The sequence below is a fragment of the Marmota marmota genome, unplaced genomic scaffold (assembly GCF_001458135.2).
Source record: "Marmota marmota marmota unplaced genomic scaffold, marMar, whole genome shotgun sequence".
Classification (NCBI taxonomy): Eukaryota; Metazoa; Chordata; class Mammalia; order Rodentia; family Sciuridae; genus Marmota; species Marmota marmota.
Window position 1 is genome coordinate 26287927 of NW_026000240.1, and position 21547 is coordinate 26309473.

The following is a 21547-nucleotide window of genomic DNA, read 5'->3' on the forward strand; positions in this document are numbered from 1 at the left end:
ACTGTGGAGCCAACCTAGATGTCCTTCAGTGGATGAATGGATTAAAAATGTGGCATTTATACACAATGGAATAATACTCAGCACTAATAAAGAATAAGATCATGGCATTTGCAGGGAAATGGAGAGCATTAGAGAAGATTATGCTAAGTGAAGTTAGCCAATCCCCAAAAAACAAATGCCGAATGTTTTCTCTGATATCAGGGGGGTGACTCAAAATGGGGTAAGGGAGGGAGAGCATGGAAGGAAGATTACTTCTAGATAGGGAATAGGGGTGAGAGGGAAAGGGAGGGAGAAGGGGGATAGCAAGGATGGTGGAAGGAGATGGTCATCATTATACAAAATACATGTATGCAGATGTGAATTTGGTGTCAACATACCTTATATACAAACAGAGATATGATAAATTTTGAATTGTAATGCAAAAAAATCAATAAAAGAGCTTATGTATAATGGCATAACTTGGCATTAACATACTTTGTATACAGAGTTATGAAAAATTGTGCTGTTAATGGATAATTATGAATGTAATGCATTCCACTATTGTCATGTATGAAAGAAATAAAAAAAGGTACATGGAATGATCACTTTGCTGGGTAAGAATTCTGATTCAATAGTATTTTCACTGTGAATATGCAAATGTTGCATCATTATCTTGTAAGTTCTATACTGGTGGTGATATGATTTCTGCAAATATTTTTATTCCATTTGAAAGCTCCAACAAGATCTTTATCCTTGTTGTCCTGATATGTAATCAGGATACATGTGGTTATCATGCATAGCACTCAGATATCCTCTTGATGAAAATTCATCTTTCTTCAACTCTGAGATTTTTTATTATTTCTTTGAATATTTCTTCTATTTTTCCTTCATGGAAATATATTTTCTTTCATTTTTCTTCATGGAATTTCTGATACATAGAATATTGTCTTTCTTTGACTGGTCCTCTTATCATTTAACTTCTCCCTAGTATTTTCACTTGTCTATATCTTACAATATTTGGGGTCATTCCATAGTCCACAAGATTTATTCTATTTTTATTCCAGATTTTCTAGGAATTTATTTTTATTTCTATTTAGGCATAAATTGCTTAAAATAAAGTATAAAATTCTTAAGTATATGAAGGTATATGTATATATATGCCCATGAAATCATTGCCCGGTTACAAACCATTTTCAATGCCCATCAGATACAATCCTGATCATATAGGTTGATGCTTTCAAAGGTATTTGCTAATTCTGACCTCTATCACCATACATTTAGTTGTGGCCTCTTTTGAACCCGACATAAATTAAATTGTGTAAGGCATACCACATGTCCCGATCCCTGAGACCTGTGACTGCGTTGCCTTACATGGCAAAGAAGGGACTATATATGTGATTAAGTAAAGGATCTTGAGATGGGGAAATTATCCTGTGTTTCCTAGGTGGGGCCAATGTAGTCACAGGGACAATATAAAAGAAAGCAGGAGGCAAGAGAGTTAAAGAAGAAGATGTACCAATAAATGTAGACGTCATGTATATAATTACAGAGATGATCAGATGGAAGAAGATGCTGTGTTATTGGCTTTGAAGATGGAGGAAGGGCCAGGAGTCAAGAGCTGCAGATAGCTCTAGAAAGAGGGACAGGAGAGGGAACACATTCTTCTTCAAGCTTCCAGAAGGAACATACCCTGTTGATACCTTGATCTCCACCAGTGAAACTGATTGTGGACTTCTGACTCCAGACCTGTAAGATAACAAATTCCTGTTGTTTCAAAGCATCAATTGTGTGGTAATTGTTATAAGTGGAAATAGAAAACGAGAACATACATTTTGCATTCTCCTGGTTTTGTTTGCTGAACATCCTATCTGTGAAATTTGTCTGTGTCGTTGCATATATCAGCAGATTTGCTTGTTGTGAGTATGCCATGATGTACCTCTCCATTTTATGGATCATAGACCTTAGGTTGCATTCAGTCATTAATCATTATGAAAAAGGCTGTTATAAACATTGCAAACATTCTTGTATAGGTCTTTTTGTGGCTAACCAAGCAAAGACTAATTTTTTCATTTATTCATAAGTCCAGGAGTGAAATTGATTGGTTATAGTGTATGTAGTATTAAGAAAGAAATATATAGTGCTTATTGTACGTAGATACTGCAAAAGAATTTTCCCAAAAGATTTTATCAATTTACATGACCTCTAGCAATGCATAAAGTTGAAATTTTCTTATGTACTCACCAACATTCAGTTTTGTCGTTCTTTCAATTTCAGCCATTCGGGTAGGGAGTAGTCTTATTTTTATTTCTTTGATGAATAGTAATTCAGCATTCCTCATTAGTATAATGTTAGCTATTAGTATTTTATGACTACACATTTTTAAGACTAAGAATACTTCCTTTTATCACTAGCTCACTGAACGTTTTTATTGTAAACAAATCTTTATTTGCTCAAATGATCTTTTGCACACAATGAAATGACATATGAGATTTTCATTTTTAATCTAGCAATTGGTAAACCATCTGGATTAATTTTTAAATATTAAGCTGACCTTGCATCCCTGAGATAAATCTCCTATGGTCACAATGTATTATCCTTTTTTATTTTTTTACTAGATTTTACTTGCTGATACTTTGTCTGGAATTTTCACATTTTTGCTCATGAGATACTGATTACAATTTTCTTGCAATGTTCTTGTCAGGTTTTGGCTTCATGGATATGATGACCCCATAACATGAGTTGGGAAATCTAAAAGAGTGTTGGTTTAATTCATACAACATTAACTTAAATGTTTAGAATTTATCAGTAAAGTCACTGGGCCTAGAATTTTCTTTGAGGAATTATTTTAAATTATAGATTTTATTTCTTAATAAACATAAGACTTTTCAGAGTTTTCTCTCTTATTTGTGTCTATTTAGAAATTTTCCTAAATTTCTAGAATTTTTAAATATATTTTATTATTTGTATATTTTAATATTTATCAGAATAAAGTTGTTTGTGATATCTACTTACGAACAGAATTTCTATAGGATATGTAGTGGTGTTCCCTTACATTACTGGTAGTTTTGATTTCTGGTCTTTTTCTACTTGATCAGTCTTCTAAAGGTCTATCAATTTCTTTTTGAATTGATGCATATTAAACATGCAAAATGGTGAGTCCCATTGTGGCATGTCTTCACATACATAAAAACATAATTTGGTCAATTTCACTCCCAATGCCTCCTCTACCCTCCTCGCCTCCCTCCTCCTTGTCTCTTTCCTCTGCCCTAATGGTCTGCCTTCTATTTACGAGAGTTTTCATATATGAGAGAAAACATATGACACTTTTCCCTCTGGGTCTGGCTTATTTTGCTCAAATTTATGGTCTACAGTTCCATCCATTTTCCTACAAATGACATAATTTCATTCTACTTTATGGTTGAATAAAACTCCATTGTGTATATATGCCACAAATTCTTTATCCGTTCATCTGTTGACAGACCACTAGGCTGATTCCAGAACTTGGCTACTGCGAATTGTGCTGCAATAAACATGGGTATGCAGGTCTTTCTAAAGTATGCTGATTTTAATTATTTGGGATAAATACCAAGGAGTGTTTAGCTGGATTTTCAAAGAGAACTTCTGATTTTTTTATTAACTTATGATTATTTCCTATTTTATGTTTTCTATGGTTACATTATTTTCTGCTTTTATCTTTATGACTTTCCTTATTCTATTTCTTTTGAATTTAATTTGCTATTATTTCGGTTGTTTCTTAAGCAGGAAACTTGACTGATTTTCAACTACTTTTTCTACTAAACTATTCATTTAGAGCCATAAATTTTCCTCTGAGCACAGTCCCATAATTTTTATTGTTGTTATTGAGGTATAATTGACAAAACAAATCACATACATTAGAAGTGTATTTGACAAATTTTGGTATGTGCATTTATTTGTTCATGAAACTCTTAAGATAGCAAAGATATTTATCACTCTCAGATTTCCTTGCTCCATTCCAATCCTATATTCCACCTCTCCCTGTCAGTATCCAGATTATCACTAATTTTCTGTCACTATAGATTAGTGTGCATTTTCTAGAACTTTCAAAAATGCAATCATATGCACATATTTCTACCTTCCAGTTTTTTTCACTAAGCCTGTTTATTATTTTGATATTCATTCATGGTTCAAAAACAATATTGATTTTATTTTTATAACTGAGTAATGTTCTATTATTTGGAAATACCATAAATTTTTTATCCATTCATCTATTGGTAAATATTTAAATTGTGTCTAGTTTGGAGTTATTAGTAATAGAGCTACTATGTTTATATATATTCATACCAAGTCTTATATACAAAAGACTTGGTATGCATATATGTTTTTTATTTATTTTAAGTAAATACCTCAGAGTGGAATAACTATGTTATATGATAAGTTAATGTTTGATTTTTTAAGAAACCAACAATTGTTTTTTCAAATGATTGTATCATTTTACATTCCCATCAGCAGTATATGAGAGCGCCAATTGCTGACATTCTTGCCAGTGCTGGGTGTGACAGTCTTTTAATGACACTAAGTTTATCAATTTTTTTTAATGGGAGCATGCTTTGGGTATGGTAGCTAAGGAATGTTTATATAATCCAAAATCAGAAAGGTATTTCTCTTTATTTTCTCCTAAAAATATTATAGGCTTGGGCTTTAAATTTATGTATAGAGCCCATTTTGAATTTTTACATATATTGTGATATAAGGTTTGAAGTTCTTTTATTTGTAAATGGATATCCAATTGTAGCAGCACCAATTGTTGAAGAAACTATCCTTCCTCAATTGTATTGTCTTTGCATATTTGTCCAAAATCCATATATATATCCATATATGTTTGAGATTATTTCTGGACTCCCTATTCTGTTCCACTGATCTTGATATCAGTCTTGCCTGTCTTGATGTTAATCTTGCACTGTCTTTTTTTTAAAAAAAATCTTTATTTTTATTTATTTATTTTTATGTGGTGCTGGGGATCGAACCCAGGGCTTCATGCATGAGAGGCAAGTACTCTACCAGTGAGCCACAACCCCAGCCCTTGCACTGTCTTAATTAATGTAGTTTTAGAATAATCTTTGAAATGAGGTATTGTTCCTCTTCTGGCTATTGTTATTTTTAAAGTTGTTTTGACTTTACAATATCCTTTGCATTTTCATGTAAATTTTAGCTATAAATTAACTAAAATAGCATTAGCTATAGGTTTTTAGTAGAAACCCTTTATCAATCTGAAGAAGTTCCCTTCTCTACCTACTTTGCTCAAAATTTTTTCTCATAAATGATTTTAGATATTATCGAATGCTTTTTATGTCTGCTGAGATAATCTTATGATTATTATGAATGAGATAACCTTATGGACTTTCCCTTTTAATTTTTTCATATGGCAAATTAATTTGTTTTCAAATGACCTTATGTAAATATATAAAATATACCACACTTGATCATGATATATAATACTTTTCATATATTGGTGGATCCAATTTTCTAGAATTTTCTTTAGAATTCTTGCCTCCTATTCATGAGGTTATGTTTTTCTATAGTTCTGTTTTCTTGAAATGTCCTTTTCACATTTTGGAGGCAGAGTAATACTGGCCTTCTAGAATGAACTAGAAAGTATTTTTTCCTTCTCAATTTTCTGGAAGAGTTTATGTAAAATGTGTGTTATATGTCTGCAAATTCAATTTAGTTAGCAGATAAACTTTATGTTATGTGTTTCTAAATCTTTATTATTTTTAAATGACATAAGATTATATGTATTTACAAGGTAATATGAGATGTTTGAGTATAAGTACACATTGTGCAATGTTCAAATCAGGTTGAGCATATGTACCTCCCCAAACACAAACCATTTCTTTGCATTCAAAATATTTTCTTCTAGCGTGTCTCAAATATATAGTGCATTATCATTATCATTATCTACTGTCACTCTACTGTGCAACAAAGGATCAGAACTTATTTCTTATGCTATCTGTTGTTTTCTTGGTTGACCTTTGACAGTTTGTTATCTTCCAAGGAATTTGTCTACTTCATCTATGATGTTGGATTTATTGGCAAATAAATTATTGTTTATAATATTTCCTTATTAACATTTAACCTTTTTAAGTCTGTAATGACATAAGCTCCCTTATTCCCTTATTTAAACTGATTTCTTTTGTCTTCTTCCTGACACGTTGGCTAGACATTTATCAAATGCATTGATATTCTTAAAGAAAGAACTTTCAATGATTTTCTCCTTTCTCCCCTCTATTTTGATTCTATTTCATTTGGTCTTTATTTCTTCTGCTTACTTTGGATTTAATTTTCTCTTTAATTGCTAGTTTCTTAAAGAGAAAGATGAAATTAATGATTTGACAACTTTGTTATTTTCATTTATGCGTATATAGTGTATAGTGCTATGTATAAACCCCCCAATTAACGCTTTAGAAGCATTCCAAAAACTGAGGTATATTGTGTTCTCATTTTCATTCAGTTCAAAATACTTTCTGCTTTCCCTCTCTATTTCATCTTTGACCTGTGGATCATTTATGAGTATATTGTTTAGTTTCCAAATATTTAGGTATGTTTTTTGTGCACTTCCAAAGAAAATGCTTTCTACTGATGTTGTATAAAATATTCTATAAATAACTATTAGTTCAAATTGGCTGATAGTGATGTTCAAATCTTCTGTTAAAATTTCCAATGATAATTTTGATGGTTTCCTATACCCCCCCATAATTCTATCAGTTTTTACTTCATGTATTTTGAAGCTTTGTTATTAGCTACATTAACATTTTAACTGTTATATCCTCTTGATCTCTTGATAAACTGAACATTTTATGACGAAATGACTTTTTCATCCCTGGTGGTAATTTTTTAAAATCTCCTTGTCTCATATTAACAATAAACACTCCAGTTTTTGTGCAACTAATATCAGCATGGCATTTATATTCTCCATGTGTTCCCTCTTTCTTTGTGGGGGGGTACCAGGGATTGAACTCAGGGGGCACTCAACCACTGAGTCACATCCATAGCCTTTTTGTATTTTATTTAGAGACAGGCTCACACTGAGTTGCTTAGCACCTCACTTTTGCTGAGGCTAACTTTGAACTTGCAATCCTCCTGCCTAGGCCTCCCAAGCTGCTGGGATAACAGGCATGCGCCATCGTGCCCAGCCCATACTTTCACTCTTACCTTACTCATGTCCATAATTAAAATGCATTTTTCTTAACATATAATTAAGTGATTTAAAGCAATTATCAATATGGTTGGCTTGCTAGTTGCTTTCTGTTTGCTTCCTCTATTCTTCTTTCCCCCCTAATTTCTTCTTTATTAATTAATTAAAGATTTTTAATGATTCCACTTTTTTTGTTGGCTTATAGGGGTTGTCTTAAGACAAGTTTTCTCAACCTCAGCACTGTTGATGTACTGGATCAGAAAATTCCTTGTTGTGGGGACTTTCACAGGTATCCTAGGACATTTAACAGCATCCTGGCTTTACACACTAGAAACCAGAAACACTCATCCTGACTAAGATGTCTCCAGAGAGCACCAAATATTCCTTGGGTAAAGAAGGATCAAAAACCACCCAGTTTAGAACCACCAAGATTGATGATATACATTCTTAGCACTGTCAACCTTTAACTGATGTTATACCACTTAGCATTCAGTATGGAAAGACTTTTCTCTCCAAACCTTGTTCTACTGTTTTTATACATTTTACTTTTATATAAGGTATCTATCTGCATTTATTTTTTAACTTGTTTTGCTTAGAGCTGATTATTTTTAAAGAATATCAAGTAATAAGAAAAATATGCTGTATTTACTCATATAGTTACCATTTCTTCATACCTTTGTATGGACCCAGGCTCTCATCCAACATAACTTCCTGTCTTCCTGAAAGACTTCAATGGTCCTTCTAATACAAGTCTGCTGTTGACAGATTCTTTTAACTTTTGTACATCTGGGAAAAAAATCATTTGCCATCGTTTTTAAAGTATATTTTGGTTAAACAAAAAAAATTCTAGGAGCAGAAAAAATAGTGATAAACAAGACAATACTCCTACTCTCTTAAAACTTACATCCTAACAGACAGATAGAAGACAACAAAAGAAGCAGAAAATAAAAGAGATATCAGTTAATGATAAGAGGTATGTTGAACATCAAAATAAAGATGTTGGAATAGAATTGACTTATGGCTTTGTAGGTAGATTGTTCAGGGAATGAAGCATTTTGGGTTGAAACGTGAGAAATCGGAGTCAGTGATAGGACCAGAGAGAACCATAAAATTGCATGTTTTTCTCTCAACCATGTGTAGGAGCTCAACATGTCCATGTTTTGTCAGTGTCCTATGTTTGAAAAATTATTAGTTCTTCACCTTTCAATCGCCTGTATGCTGTATTTTGTTATTCATCACTTTTAATTTTTTTTACTTACTCAAATTAATATTATTTCCTTTACGGTGACTCCTATCCTCTCCCTGTCCCTCTTACCAACTCTTCCTATAGGTGCCAGTGGGTGCCTATCTGACTGGAGAGATTGGGAGAAGGCACTGCACCTGCTCACTCAGCCCCTCAGGGATATTCTCTCCTTTCTTGCTGAGTGTGTCTCAGGACACACCTTCTTTTCTCCAGCAGGTCCCAGGCAGTAGTGCTCAGTACCCATTCTCAATGTAGAATGAGCAAAGTCCCATATTATTTAAAGAACCCCATTCAGTGGTTAAAGAAAATGTGGTGTATATACACAGTAGAATTTTTTAGCCATAAAGAAGAATGACGTTATGGCATTTGTCGGTGAATGGGTGGATCTGGAGACTATCATGCTAAGTGAAAGAAGCCAGTCCCCCAAAACCAAAGGCCAAATGTTCTCTCTGATATGCAGATGCTAACACATAACAAGGGGGAAGGAAAGATGTTCAGTGGATTAGACAAAGGGCAACAGAGGGAAGGGTGGGGGAGATGGGAATAGGAAAGACCGTGGCAAGAATCTGGCATAAACTTCCTCTGTACATATATGAACACACCACAGTGAATCTCCACATCATGTACATCCTCAAGAGTGGTCTCCTAATTGGAATAAGATATACTCCATGTTTGTACAAATATCTTAAGATTGACTTGACTCTCACATACAAAGAAAAAAGAACAAATAAAATAATAACCAGGAAAAAAAAAAGAACCCCACTCATGAATTTAACCAAGCAACAAATGCTGCAACTAGGCACTCGTGCACCAAGCAACCGCCATTCATGACCCTGCAATTAAGTATCCTGCTTTCTACTATCAGTCCCACGATCAAGTCTAGGGCTTTCCCTGGGGGAAAAAAATCACTATTTTGGAAATCATTTTCTCTTACATTTAACTGTGGATTCCTCAACTTTGTTGAGTGATGACAACAAGGTGAGCTTTTTTTCATTTTACATTTTACTGTAATTTCTTAATTTTCTAATATGTTAATTTTTTAGACTAATCTCTTAACAGCTGTGTAGGATACCAGAAATACTAAGACATGTTTCTTTTTCCATTCTTTCACTGAAACATTGGGAAGAAGGAGAGATAGATGCTGAATTAAAGTTTGTATGTGAATATGAAATTCATCTCAAAATTAAAGTTATAAGTTAATTTGGGAGTATTTTTCAAAAAGGAGTCTTGGGCACCATCTGGTTCCGTATGATACTTTTTTCATTATTAAAATGATATGTTTCCTCTTCTACTGTGTACAAAACTCAACTCAAAATGGATCAATGATATAAATGTAAGACTTGAAACTTTCAACTGACTAAAAGAAAACATAGGAGAAATGCTTCAAGACCTTGGTATGGTCCATAATTTCTTAGATATGACCCCGAAAACCCAGGCAACAATAGAAAAGACAGATAATATCATGTCAAACTAAAATGCTTCTGCACAGCAAAAGAAACAATCAATAAGGCGAAGAGACAACCTACGGAATGGAAAAAATATCTGCCAATTGTTCATCTGGCAAAAGATTAATATCCAGAATGTATAAAGTCCTCAAAGAACTTAACAAAAAAGTAAGCCAATTAAAATGAATGTCTCTCAGAAAAAAACAAATACAAATGGTCAACAAATATATGCAAAAATGCTTAATATCATTCATTATCATTATCATTCATTGGGGAAATGAAAATCAAAATCACAATGAGATTTCATCTCACCCACATTAGAGTGGCTATTATGGAATAAACAAAAAATAACAAATGCTGGTAAGGATGTTAAGAAGGAAAAAAAAAAAAACCCTCTCATACACCAGGGAACGTAAGTTAGTCCAATCATTCTGGAGAACAGAGTGGAGTTCATCATAAAACTAGAAATAGATCTACCATGTACATTTGTGGTGTTGTTTCTGGATATATATCCAAAAGAAATGAAATCAGCATACCAAACAGATACCTGCACCTATGTTTATCATAGCACTATCCAATAGCTAAGATATGGAACCAACCTGTCAATGGGTGGATGGATCAAGAAAATGTGGTATACAGACACAATATTTTTCATTCATAAAGAAGAATGAAATTCTGTCATTTACAGCAAAAATTCATGAAATTGGAAGGCATGATTTTTAGTAAAATAAACCAGACACAGAGATACAAGTGCCACATGTTCTCTTTCATAGGTGGAAGTTAAACAGATGATGACCTGAATGTAGAAGAGTAGTTATTAGAGGTTAGGAAGTGTGGGGGAGAGTTAGCAAAGGGAGGCTCAATTCGATCAGTGCATGTATTAAAATGCCACATTGAATCCCATTAATAGGTATAATTAATACATGATAAAAAATAAAATGTTCAAAAGCAAAATTATATTTTTCCTCATTACCCTAAGTTAATAATAAGTTATATTACATTTCTATGAAAATACATTTTGAATCCAATTACTTATCAACACCTTTCATGGCTACTGTCCTACCCAAGCACTTTTTAAATTTATTTTTATTGACTCTTTTTAGTTATACATAACATTAGGATTCATTTTGACATAATTATAAAAGCATAGAATATAATTTGCTCTAATTCAGTCTCCAATATTTCCCCTCTTCCTTCCCTCTCCCCCCCCCATTCTTTTTCCCTACTCTACTGATTTACTTATAATTTTTTAAATTAGTGTCTTGTGTGTATACATGATGGCAAGATTCACTGTGGTATATTCATATATGTACACAGGAAAATTAGGTCATATTCATTCCACTGTCTTTCCCTATTCCATCCCTCCTCCCTCTCACTCAATTCCCTTCATCTATTCCACTAATTTTTCTTCTATTTTGATAGAATCCCCCTCCCCATTCTCTCTCTCTGTCTCTCTCTTTCTCTCTCTCCCCCCCACTCTCCCTCTTTTTCTCTCTTCCCCTTATTTTGGACTTGGCTTCTACATGTCAGGCAAAATATTCCATCTTTGACTTTTTGGGGTCTGAACTATTTCATTTATTAGGAGAGTCTCTAGTTCATCCATATACTGGCAAATGCCAAAATTTCATTCTTCCTTATGGCTGAGTAATACTCCATTGTGCATATGTACCACATTTTCTTTATACATTAATCTGTTAAATGGCACCTAGATTGGTTCCATAGCTTGAATTGTGCTGCTGTAAACATTGATGTGGCCACATCCTTATAGTATTACTGATTTTAGATCTTTTGGATGTACACCAAAGAGTGGGCTAGGTATGTCATATGGTGGTTCCATCTCTAGCTCTTTGAGGAATCTCCATACTGCTTTCCATAGTAGTTGCGCTAATTTGCAGTCCCACCAACAATGTATGAGTGTACCTTTTATCCACATCCTCACCAGCATTTATTGTTTGTATTCTTGATAATTGTCATTATGACAGCAGTGAGATGGAATCTCATTGTAGTTTTAATTTGCATTTCTCTAATTGCAAGATGTAATGAACATTCTTTCTATTTCTTCTTTTGTGAAGTGTATGTTTCATTCTTTTACCCATTTATTGATTTGGGTTATTTGGGGTTTTTTTTATATTATGCTTTTTTAGTTCTTTGTGTGTTCTGGATATGAATGCCCTATCTGAGAAGCAGGTAGCAAAGATCTTCTCCCATTCTATATGTTCTCTCTTCTGCTCTTGTTTCCTTTGCTATGCAGAATCTTAGGGGTTTTAAAATTCCACCTTCAAAATAGTCATTGTTGAATTATGGGACAGTTATTGACTTTGTTTTTTTTTTACTTTCTCTAATTAGTTATACATGATAGTATAATGCATTTTGACACATTGTACAGAAATGGAGCACAACCTCTTATTCCTTTGGCGGTACATGATGCAGAGACATACCGGTCATGCAATCATGCACGTATATAGGGTAATAATATCTGTTTCATTCCACCATCCTTCCCACTCCACACTGTCTCCCCTCCCCTCACTCCTCTCTGCCCAATCCAAAGTTCCTCCATTCTTCCCTAGCCACCCCACCCCACATACATTATGGATCAGCATTCACTTATCAGAGAAAATATTCAAACACTTTTTTCAGGAGGATTGGCTTATTTCACTTAGGATGCTATTCTTCAGCTCCATCCATTTACCTGCAAATGCCATAATTTCATTCTTATTTAAGGCTGAGTAATATTCCATTGTGTATAGGTACCACATTTTCTTTATCCATTCATCTGTTAAAAGGCATCTATGTTGGTTCCATAATTTAGCTATTGTGAATTGAGCTGCTACAAACATTGATGTGGCTGCATCTCTGTAGTATGATGATTTTAAGTCCTTTGGGTATAAACCAAGGAGTGGGATAACTGGGTAGAATGGTGGTTCATTTCAAGTTTTCTGAGGAATCTCCATACTGCTTTCCAGAGTGGTTGCACCAATTTGCAGTCCCATCAGCAATGTATGAGTGTGCCTTTCCCCCACACACATCCTTGCTAACACTTATTGTTGCTTGTATTCTTAATAATTGCCATTCTGACTACAGTGAGATGAAATCTTAGTTTTGGTTTGCATTTCTCTAATTGCTAGAGATGTTGAATTTTTCTTTCACATATTTGATACTTTGCTGAATTCGAAGTTTTCTGGTGAAATTTTTTGGATCTTCTAAATATAAACATCAGCAGATAGTGATAGTTTGAGTTCTTCTTTTCCAATTCATATTCCTTAATTTCTTTCATCTAATTGTTCTGGCTAGAGTTTCAAGGACTATATTGAATAGAAGTGGTAAAAGAGGGCATCCCCATGTGTTCCAGTTTCTACTTTCTATTTTTTCTATTTTTCTCCATTTAGAATAATGTCAGCCTTGAGCTTAGCATATATAGCTTTTACAATGTTAAGATATGTTCCTACTATCCCTGGTTTTTCTGGTGTTTTGAACATGAAGAGGTGCTGTATTTTGTCAAATGCTTTTTCTCCATCAATTGAGATAATCATATGATTCTTGTCTTTAAGTTTATTGATGTGATGTATTATGTTTATTGATTTTGGTTTATTGATCATGGTGCACTATTTTTAATATGCTTTTGTATGCAATTTACCAGAATTTTAGCCTCTATGTTCATCTGTCTGAAATTTTTTTCTTGATGTGTCTTTGTCTGGTTTTGATATCAGGGTGATGATACTAACCTCATAGAATGAGTTATGAAGGTTTCCTTCCTTTTCTATTTCATTAAATAATTTGAGGAGTATGGTATTAATTTTTACTTGAAGCTCTTGTAGAACTTGGCTGAGAATTTGTCTGGTCCTGGGCTTTTCTTGGTTGGTAGGCTTTTGATGGTGGTTATTGACATTTTAATAATGAATTATATAGAGAATTCAAGTTTTGTTTTGTTTGTGTAGCAGGGATTGAACTCAGGGGCATTTGCAGTCATATATTTTATATTTTATTTAGAGACAGGGTCTCACTGAGTTGCTTAGAACCTTACTTTTGTTGAGGCTGGACTTGAACTTGCAATCCTCCTGTCTCAGCCTCCAAGCCACTGGGATTATAGGTGTGTGCCACCACCCCTGGCTCTATTAAGGTTCTGAACCTCTAGTCAGAAAAATGATAATCATTCAGTGTTATACTAGAAAAGTATCCAATTAATTGAGTGTTTCAGCTTCTTTTGTGTTTATTATTTTTATTCCTCATTAATAATATTCACATTGCTGGGCATAATAGTGCACACCTGTAACCCCAGACATGCCGAGGCAGGATTGTGAGTTCAAGGCCAGCCTTAACCACTTAGTGAGATCCTGCTCCAAAATAAAAAAAATAAAAAGGGATGGGGGTGTATCTTAGTGGTAGAGTGTCCCTGGGTTCAATTCCCCAGCCCCATAAAATGATGATGATGATGTACATGTTTCTCTATTTCCTTAATTTATTAGAGAATGTGATTTTCAAGATTGAGGAATTATGTTTGACTTCAATATCTTACTTTAAATATGTGCTCTTTACTGTATTTTAAAAATAAACTTCCTGAACTGCCCCTTTTTTACATTATCTAATTACCCCTTATTATTATATAGCTTTAAGTCCTTTAGGTATAAACCAAGGAGGGGATAGCTTTTAAGATGACTATAATTTTTTTAAAATATTAAGAAAATGTTTGAGGGAGTGGCCATCATGACATCCCCTTTTAAAGTGGGGACACTGAGGCCCACAGACTTTAAGTAATTTCCCAAGGTCATGCAGTAAGCAAATGTGAAAGCCTTGATTCCAATCTGGCTCTGAGTGAGACCTTGCCCTCTGTGTCACAACATTTCAGGGCCTTTTCGAGTCCACAGCAGATATTTATCTTTTCTTCCATCTTCATCTCAGTGCAAAGGACGCTGGAGAGGGGAAGTAGTTGATTTTTCAGGGGACTGAGAAGACAGTGTCCATAATTCGTGAGTGAGCAGAGAAAAATGGGAAAAAGTACCTATAAGTCCCTGATTGTCCCCCATAACTGTTCTTCCTGGGATGTACAGGGTGAGGCCGGGATGCACCTGGCCATCCTGACTTCTCCTTGGAGCCTCCTCATCACTCACTTGCCGCTTGCTCATGGCTCCCTCACACCAGGGCGTGGAGAACACCAGTCCTGCTCCCACATGAGTAGAATACATTTAGATCCTTCCAAAATGGCTCAACAGCAGAGTGCTAGGCTGAATAATGTCTTCACAAAATAAATTCCCACCCAGAACCTGTAAATGTGACATTCTTTTGAAATAAGTCTTTGCAAATGTCATGGAGATGAGACCATGCTGAATTAGGTGGCTCCTAATCCAGGGCTTGGTGTCCTTCTGAGAAGAGGGGAATTTGGACACAAACATACACAAAAGACAGATGACAGATATGAAGACCGAGGTGGAGATGGAATTATTCTGTCATAAACCAGGCGACACCAAGGACTGCTGGCCACCAACAGAAGCTGGAAGAGGGAAGGCAGGATACTTTCCAGAGCCTTAGAAAAGACCATTGACTGACATCTTGATTTCCGACTTCTGGTCTCCAGAACTGTGACAGAATGAATTGCTGCTTTATGAAGCCACTTAGATTATGGGAATTTTTTTAGGAGACTTTTCTTTCTAAATGCAGAGAAAAATTATCAGACTCTAGTTTTATTTGGGTCTTATGTGTGAAGTGTTGCTCTTTGGTCCTTAAAAATAGACACTAAGTGTGTAATGAGCTAGAGTAATAACTACAATTAATAATTCTGCATTTAGCTTTGTGTACATTTTTGAAGCCAGGTACATGCCCATACATGAGCCCACACAAGCATAGACCATTTTGAAGTCTGTTCTTCAAAAACTTGAGAATTGAAGCAATAAAGTCATGTTTATTCTTATTTAAATGATAGTTCTCAGAATAAGCAGACCAGTTACCCTTGCCTTTTTTTATTTTATTTTTTCATTGTTTTCCCCTCTCTGTAACCTGTCTTTGGCTCTAACTTCTCAAAATAAAAATGGAGAAAGAGGGATCTTTCTTTGAGGACCATTCTTCAGTGGAACTCTCCAGGTCTTTACAATTTACAGGATGAAGTTTCTTTCAAGTAATATTTTTTTTGTTGTTTGTTACCTTGCATCCCTGATTCTGGTCTTTCTCATTTCCTCTAGTGCTACTTTGATTTATACATGTCTTCTATTTACATGATTTTCCACTTCTCTTCATTGGATACTCAGACATCCTTGAGATTCTGAGCTTCTGCACTTGATTTTGTTCTTAACAACCTCCTGGGGACCCTCATTCACGCCTTGCATTATTTCCACTTTTTTTTTTTTTTGCGGTCCTTCAGTTTTGTAACTTGTTTTGTTTTTTACAGTCATTGTTTATGTCTTTGAAACCTATAACTCATTCAAACCTCCTTCAGGTGTTGCTCCTGCCTCTTGGTTAGCTTCTTCAGCGGGTATTGCAGAATCAGGGTCACTGCATTTGCTTAGAACTATTCATTGTTTCCTAAGCCTACAGTGAGACTTATTGATTGTTTTTATCAGATGACACTATTGTTTTTCAGTTACAATAGCTAGACAGAAGAATGTGGGCTTGTTTTTAATCCACCATCTTCCAAGACATCTCTTATTGTCTTTACTCATTTTGTGCCAGTCAAAACTCTTGCTTTTGACATCTCTTCGTCTCCTTAGGTTCCTTTTCACCTACCAGATGTCTCGCTTGCAAGTTTAGCTTTGTACAAATTCTGATATCAATTCTTTGTTCCAAATAAATCTTTCAGTGTTATGCCAACATAACTACCATACTTATTTCTTACAATAGCTAGCCCAAGGTTGTCTCATCTACATAAATTAAATGTCTTAAATCTTTCTAAGTATCACCTTTGATACAGAAAATTTGGAAGGCAATTTTGAAAACACTTTTCTGTGGGCATTACCATAAACTTTTCTACATGTTTTTACAAAGATGTGCACAAACATACCTTCTTGGCTCCGTAGTATTCCATCAGGAGGAGGCACCATTCCCCTAGAGTTGGACATTTCCTTTGTAGAATTGGTATATATTGTTTTAGTCTTTTACATCCTTCTCTTTGGAAAAGTGTCCTTCCCTTCCCTGACACGGTTTTTATGGAACCAATCATAACACTTTAGTGCCAGCTCCAGTGATGGATGGGTATATGGGGCCTATGTCTCAGGCCAGGTAACCATGACTCCTATAGAAACATTGGTCCTAGTGCCAAGAGTACTCTATCTTATGACTCCAATTCTTCCCAGGGTACGTCACTTGGAATGCATTTCCTGCTAATCATGGAAAATAGAACAAAGACTTAACTTTAGATGCATTTATCATTTACTTAATAAGATGTCTAGAGGTAACAATTGCCATGGGTTCAATTGCATAATCCAAAAAAAGTATGCTTAAGTCTTAACCCCTATCACCTGTGTATGGAAATGGGGTGTTTGCAGACTTAATTAAGATGAGGTCACTAGAGTAGGTCCTGATCTAACTGGTCTCCTCAAAAGAAGAACTGTCATGTGAAGACAGAGACACACAGGAAGAATGTGACTACAGAGATAGAGTTTGGAGTGATGCAGCTGTAAGCCAAGGAACATCAATGACCAAGGACATCAAGCCACAACCCCAAAATAAGAAACAGCAAGGAAGTACCTTCCCCTACGGAGTCTGCCTTCCAGAGGGAGCCTGGCCCTGATGACACCTTCATTTTGGACTTACAGCTTCCAGAACTGTGAGAGGATAAATGTCTGCTGCTGTGAGCTACATGATTGTAGTGCCTCATTAAATAAACAAAGATAAACGCATTAAAATCCCGGGAAATCCTCAAGAATCAGAAAAGAACTGTTTCCACAAGTATATGGAGACAAACTGGTCACCGAAGACAAAAGGCATAACACCTAGTACTCATTCAATTTTTAAAAATATTATGAAATGTTTATTATTATGTTCCAAATAATGATGTATACAAACTTTGTTATCACCATTACTGATATTATTTAACAAAGTCCAACTATTTATTAAATACTTATCACATGCCCAGCCCTGAACTTGGTGCTTTCAAGACATTAGCTCATTCAATTATCTCAACAACTCTGTGAAATAGTACCATTATCCTGATATTCCACATTTAACAGAGAAAGCTGAAACTCTCACCAATGATTCATTTTATGGATTGTTGAATTAGAGCCACACATGCAAGAGAATGCAGTGACATCCCTTTGTACCTCAGTTTTGGGAAAAAGCCCAAATAGGTCTCCATGCCTCCCGATTCATAAAATTGATCCATTTGACCCATGTAAATGCATCAAAGACTCACACTAAACTTCCCGGGATAAAAGTGGGCATGAGGAATTTTGATTTCCTCATGATCCATAGCATGAGATCACAGTCTGTAATGACAGTCGGACATTCTGATGGCAGACTCCACTGGAAATTCCCTCTGCAGGTCAGCATGAGGATCAAGGCTCCACCATTTGCTGCTCAATTCATGTTTATGAGGATCCCAAATTTATATTTGCATTAATAATAGAGTCTGAGACCTTTCCAGTCCTCAGAGACCACATTACCTGATGCAGATTGCGGTCCTCATTTTCACACATATGACAGCAACAATATCAAAGTGTATGCGGTGGAAGATGAGTCAAGGATGTTTATGCTTGAGAGTGGAAGAATACTCACCAAATTATATTACAGCCACAATATTATAAGAGATGTTAATTGGAGTCCCCCCTGTTTAAAGAAATTGGAGAAACACTGCCTAATACAGGCTCTTTAAAGTACTGCTCTCAAGAAAGATGTTTAATGTAGCTTAACTCAGCATTTTCTATGCTTCCTTGCCCTTGGAGACACCTCTCTCTCTCTCTCTGTCTCTCTCTCTCTGTCTCTCTCTCTCTCTCTTTCTCTCTCTCTCTCTCTTTGTTAACATCCTTAAGGACAGTGTTTGTAGGACATTGGTTATGAATTTCTGAGTTAAAAGTACATTGTGAAAGTGTCCCAGAGATGCTCACACGAAAATACAGAGCCAAAAAATGGTTGGAGCTCTGCTGGAAGAAGGTTCTGATCATTCATTGCAAAGTCTGATAAGACTCCTTGGTGGAAGGATGAGTCCTTAATGATGGCAAGCAGGTATGACCATACGATTTTGTTGCAGAATTGTAAACAACAATTGTGACAGCTTTTGCTTGTTTGTTTTGTTTTGTTTGTAACGTCTGGTCTTGAAATTTAGGGACTGCAAACATTCTAGAAAGGAGGTCGTGAGGAAAGGAATTCCTTAACTAGGCACCTTGACACCACCTGGTGCAGGTGTCTCCCAGGCACGGCTTCCACGTGCATGTTTGACATAGACCCAAGCACTTCTTCGCCTTTAATATTAAAGACATAAGTTAGCAGAAATGTTCAATCCTGTACTTTGTCAAGCACAGGATTAGGCACCAGAAATACAGAGAGACAAAAACACAACCCCTGTCCTTGAGGGCTTCTAGTCCACTGGGAAAAAAGACAAAGACATTACCAGGGGCAAGAATGGGGCAGTAGAGAGACATGGATGTCGGAACAGACCTCATGCTGCAGGCTCAAGGAGGCTCACTGAAGAGGCAGTGGAGCTCAGTCTTGAGGGGTGAGTGATATTTTCCCATTAGAAGATGGGTAAAAGCACAGAGGCCTAAAATGTGAAGCCAGTCCAAAGACCAACAATGAGCTCTGCAGGACTGGATTGGAGGCGCAGGCGTATGAGATGGAAGTGGACCATGGGAATAAGGGGTGGGAGAAGTGGAGGCACACTTAAAAAACCTTATGTAGCATCCAGATGCACCCTTGAACAGGCTGTGTGACCTTTGTTACTACGTCATTTAACCTTTTGGACCTCATATACTTAGACAAAAGCATAGTTCTTAGAAGCAGATTCTCAGCCTTTTAAACTTATTTCTTTGTTGTGTGACCTTGGACAAGTTATTTAACTTTCCTTGGCCTCTGTTCCTTCATCTGTAAAATAAATGAGTTTGTTGAAAGGATTAAATGTAATAAATGTAATAATTTAATAATATATATTTGTGCTTAATGCAAAATAAACATATACAGTTTTGAGTATTGTTGATAATAATCAACAATCTGAGTTGTTTCAGATCAAAGCCACTTGGGGCTACTGCCTTGGATCTGCTGGTCCTTATGGCCCTCTGACTCAGCCCGGTATGGAGCCATTCCACTACAGAGAAGAAAGGTTTCCAATAACCATTCTCTCTCCATTTCCACCAGTAGTCTGCCTCCCAAAATATAGAAATGAGGCCGGACATCCCACTTCCTGGCCTCCAGGTAAGAAGTTTTGGTCTCATCTATTCCTTGCAGTTTCCCCAATCCTCACCATTGGCTGTTCTAACTTGTAGGACAAGCTTTAAGTTCTCAAACTGTCCCAGGTTTCAGAATGCTTTTTTGAAAAGCCCATTTCTCTTATAAAAAAACAACACCTTGGAAAATCCAAGCGATTCATTTTTAACAGATTTTTAAAGTGCTTTAAATCACCAATACTTCCCAGCAAGGCACGATGTAAGACTCGGCCATCATTATCAATCAAGGCACCGGATCTTCAGCAAGCAGGCCACCACACAAATCGAGAGGCACAAATTAAGGATGTTTTCTGTGCTAAGCCCCTAGTGGGCAGGGACCCTGTCTGGCTAAATTGCTTTGTGCCACACAGAAGAGGAGAAGCGAGTGATTTTTTATGTTGGTGATGTCTATGTGCTTGCTGCAGGCCTACAGAGGTGAGCAGAGGCCAGAGCCCTGTGGGGTGTTTGATAGGAGATTTTCTTGGGGGGTTTCTGAAGACCTCGATCCTCAAGCTAGTGGGAAATTTCCTGGAAAATAGACCAGAACTGTCCCTGAGCGCCACATGCCTCTCAGATTTGTTTCTGATTCTTGAAAGACTTGCCATTGACTCCTAATGGTTCCAGAAAACCTGAGGAAGAGGTGTGGGTAAGCAGCTCCTCATACCCAAAGCCCCAGAGAGAGCCCCCACCCCTCTGCTCTCCTTCCCAGGCCTCTTTCTTCCAAACTGCATTTTCCTGACTACGCCTGAGTGTGTTTGAAGAGAGATCACCAAGAAAAACAGCTGTGTGTGTCTTCTTTTCTTTTTCTTCTCTCCCTCTTCCTTCTCCCTCCCTCCCTCTATTCCTCTCTCTCTCTCTCTCCTCTCCTCTCCTCTCTCTCTAAACCTTTTACACTGCAGTTGAACAAGCCCCTGGATAAAGACTTTATCCAAAAACCCCCTCTTTAAAGTTATTTCAAATTTCTCTGCAAGGCTTTCAGAAATCTGTTTGTTTGAGGGCAGAATTAGATGTGACCGGCGTTTTATTGTGACATAAAACCATATTTCTTCCCTGGAAGATTAAAAAATAAAATCGGTTAATAAGAAAAGCTGTCAGCAACAGAAAATGGCTGACATAATCCGTTTATCCTCCGAGCAATAAAGATATTGGTCCTTGGGAGTCTATCCTCTCTCTCATGTTATTTCGCCCAAAACATTATCTTCCCAGCATTCTGATGGATTAAGAAGTCATATGGGAGATAGCAGGGAAATGACAGATACAAAAAAATATATAATATCCTTTCATTTCCCCTCCTCCCTCCACACTCACTCATATCCCCCCTCTCGCCTCCTCCCTCCCCCATCCAAAACACACACACACACTTTATTTT

General features: G+C 36.0%; 1 long non-coding RNA gene across 1 annotated transcript in view; it reads right to left on the bottom strand.

Moving 5' to 3' along the window:
- Window positions 1-321: 321 nt before the first annotated feature.
- Window positions 322-21547, bottom strand: part of LOC125613632 — a 129004-nt gene continuing 107778 nt past the window's right edge. Inside the window, exons 4-5 of the long non-coding RNA XR_007344198.1 lie at window positions 7828-7939; window positions 322-1725 (exon numbers count right to left, since the gene is read on the bottom strand). This is a non-coding gene — a long non-coding RNA (uncharacterized LOC125613632). The remainder of the gene's footprint in view (window positions 1726-7827; window positions 7940-21547) is intronic.